Here is a 4,342-nt window from a genome sequence, read left to right as displayed (position 1 = left end):
TTACATATAGCGGCTGGGTTTTATTTTTTTTGTGAATTCAGTGTAACCTGTCTAATTATCTAATTATCTTGCTAACATTGCAAACCATCTCTTGGACATTTCAAAGTGATTTTTATATATTTTAACTGTATACAGTAGCCTATATTTGAAAACTGGCGGAGCTTTAAAGGCAATTTCCCCATTCAAAAAAAACACATTATTCCCCACGGGTTAGAGAGATCAAATGGAACAAAAGAAATGGGGAAACACAGGCTGTGACTGGGTAAACATACGGGTCCTTCATGGGATTGGAACGAACATGTGGAAGTATCTTGCTAATGTTTTACATTATCTTTACAATATACACTTCTAGATGACTCTGCACGAGTTTTCCTCGCCGCCATGCAATAAAAGAAAAGGACACTAGTTGGCTCTTGTTTGGTTTGTCCAATCGGTATGGTTGTGGTTGTGTGACGTCACGCCCCTACAGCCAATAGAGAGGTACCTCGAACGCCGCGGAAATTTGAAAAATTTGCTGTCTGAAGGAGCCGTATCGGCAGTGTATTGCTAGGTGTCTTAAGGTAAACGGCTCCGACATCGGTAAGAACGTCTTTCAATTCGCTTGAAAAGTATGCCTTATGTTTTATAACCTGTTTTAGCACTTAAAAATGACATTAGACTAACATTATAGCTACCTAATTCGTTAACTACATGACAACAGTGAATAGTCTATCACAGATAACATTCGCTAGCTAGCTAGCTAGCTAGCATTTATGGCTAGATAATGTTTACTCACTTGCCTAACGTGAGCCAGCCCAACAAGACTTGGCTAAACCACCTTAAGGATATTGTGGCAATCGCCTTTGGTGAAGTCTTGTACAGGTAGATATTTTCAGCTTGTCGTAATGTTGTCAAACTGGGTTGGCAATTAACTTTAGCTTGCTGCTGATAACAGAAAATGTTACGTTAACCTTCCATATCAACAGCAGCAGGAACGTTTGGGAGGTAAGTTAACCGTTAATGATAGCTTGTTTAGGTGTTTAAACCTTTTGTTGTGAAATTATTTCCCCCACGCCAGAGACTCTTAACTCTGATCGTCTGACGTGAAAGTTTAAAGTTGTCTCTGATTAGTGTTACGTCCACGTTTAAGCAACCAGATTGGCTAACGCCAGGGGTGGTTAATGTTTACCTAAAGTTATTATAAGACTGTTGAGGTAAGTGGGTTATTTTACCAAGTGGGTCTTTTACCAAGTGACGGGTTTTCGGCTCACTTTAGTCAAGCAGTTTTGCTACAGGATTAACTGCGCATGTAACAAAAATTGGCCTAGCAAGTATTCGTTTTAACTAACTTAACTTGCTAGGGATTAACGTTATCAGTCGACGAGCGTTTGAGAAAGCTTTGCCAGGCAAGTTGACGTTAGCACAATACGGTCTTCTGTTTACGAAGGAGTATGGCAAACTATATTGCGATGGCAGCTAGGGTGACCACACGTCCTATTTTGCCCCGGACATGTCATCTTTTCGAGACCGATTTTGCCTCGTCGGATATTTGTGTTGCGTTTCTCTGGGTCTTTCACAAACTAGTTATTACGCCATCCCACCTCCACTCGCTTATCACTCCCATCGTCACGTCTCCTGTTTTTTGAGCGCAGTGTCGCGTTCAATTCTACACTTTTCCATTGCAGTCTCACACTCAATTGTACTGCTATCCAACTGGAGCAGTAAGAGCTCCGTATGTTGCTCGTACAGTACGTTAAGCCATCAGCGGAAGTGTCTCCTGGGAGGTTCCGCATCGGCGGGCAACGCCTCACTCTCCACAAGTGCAGACATCGTAACAACTCTCGTCAAACCCTTAGCCCTTTTACCGGCGGCAGTCAAACCAAAACTACTATGACAAACACCACCAGAGAGGATACTCGCAAGTCTACAAATTACAAACAGCAATTCAAGTTCAAATTCAAAATCACGCCTCTCGCCCCCCCACACGAAAGGACGAACTATCTTGGCTCAATTCCAAATAAGCGTAATAACAAAGTTACTCACGTTCCAGGGGTCTCAAACTCAATTTACCCGGGGGGCGATTTGCGTCCAGTCTGGTCATTGGGGGGGGGGGGCGTTTTTTGTATCTGTTGACTTGCCTATCGCAATACTGTAGATACTCCTTTTGAGTGTGGCAAATGTACCATGTGTGATCAATGGTTAGTGTTGGTAAACCAGTAGCTGACCTGGGTTTCAATGTCTGGCCAATTTCAAGATGCTCTTTGGAAGGTGTTTGTTATAGTTGAAAACTACATATCTTTTTTCCTGTGGAATCTGTCACCGTCACTCTGCTGTTGACGCCAGTTGAAGGGCGCCACCCACCTATGGCAGGAGTGGCAGGGTGTGTGTGTGTGTGTGTGTGTGTGTGTGTGTGTGTGTAAATGCACCTTGTGAATGCACTCAACAGACACTGTGTGGATCACCCCCATCCAAGGCTGTAGAACAGGCATTATTGACTGTGGAGTTATACCCCTTCTGACCGTGTGTGTGTGTGTGTGTGTTTCTGCAGGTCCCAGCCATGGACAACCTATTGGCAGTGAAGAAGGAGAAGGCTCTCCTGGCCTGGGTAATACATGCAACAAACACTGTGTAGATACACACACGCAGGACACACACTCACACACACACACACACACAGGAGATACACACACAGGACACACACACACACACACACACACACACGCACACACTCACACACACACACAGGACACACACACGCAGGACACACACACACACGACACACACACACAGGACACACACGCACAGGACACACACACACACACACACACACACACACACACACTCAATGTTACACATAGGGCTGTGAAGGCATGGGAGGTTATCTTACCGCTTGTGGGAAAAACAATAACAAGGCTGGCTGTGTGTGTTGTGTGTGTGTGTGTGTGCTTGCAGGTGAATAGTTCTCTCTGGGGTGACTACGCTGAGAAGATGTGTGAGTTGAGGGACGGACGCCCTGCTCAGCCAACTGCTTCTCAAACTGTGAGTTCTAACTTACAACTCACTCATATACACACACACAACACACACACACGCTCACACTCAGTATATACACACACTCACACTCAGTTATACACACACACTCACAGTTATACAACACACTCACTCATATACACACACACACAGTTATACACACTCACTCATACACACACACACGCACACACGCGCCTCATACAGACTCATGCTCACCTGCACATACACTCACTCAGGTCTCATACAGATACATACATGCATGCACGTACACACACACACACATACACACACACACACACACGCACAAACGGGTCTCATACAAATTCAAACTCACTAATACACACTCAGTTATGCATACATACCACTTCACTGACTTAATAATAATAATTAATAATAAATAATACACACACACAGTCTGCATAAAAGAGACACTCTCACTCAATAATACTCACAGTTCTACAAAATACACACACACACACTGTTCTCCTACACACACACACACACACACACACACACACACACACACACACACACACACACACACACACTTCTACAGATACTCAGTTCTCCTACAGATACACACACACACACACACACACACACACTTCTCCTACAGATACACCACACACCCACTTCTCCTACAGATACATACACACACTTCTCCCACACACACACTTCTCCTACAGATACGCACACACACACACACACTTCCTCCTACAGATACGCACACACACACTTCCTTCTCCTATCACACACACACACACACACTTCTCCTACAGATCCGCACACACACATCACACACACTTCTCCTACACACACAGACTTGCACTCACACATGTATTCATTTCACAATGAACAACACTCGGGCCGATAATCAGATTTTTGTTTTTGTGTGTGGTGTGTCCAGGGGCAGGAAAGCAGCAGTGTCCTCTGAGAAATCAAACACAAACCGAGCCGATTCCAGCAGGTGGCAGACTTCCTGCACAGTGAGTACCCCGACCCCACGAACCCCAACATGACCTCTCACCCCACGACCCCAAACATGACCTCTCACCCCACGACCCACTGAACATGACCTCTCACTCTTCTGTGCATATCTGATATTTGAAATTGTTACACATGAGGACGCCTGAGCACGCGCACACACACACACACACAGGCACGAACGCAAACACACACACACACGGCATTGTGAATCACACACGCACACACACGCACACACACACACAGACACACAGACGCATTGTGAATCACACACACAAACGCGGGTTATTATCTATGTTGTGAGTGTGTGTGTTTGCTGTGTGCAGAACAGTGCAGATATAATGCAGAC

Source organism: Clupea harengus, chromosome 9 (genome assembly GCF_900700415.2).
Source record: "Clupea harengus chromosome 9, Ch_v2.0.2, whole genome shotgun sequence".
NCBI classification, from domain to species: domain Eukaryota; kingdom Metazoa; phylum Chordata; class Actinopteri; order Clupeiformes; family Clupeidae; genus Clupea; species Clupea harengus.
Note: the sequence above shows the minus strand (reverse complement) of the source record.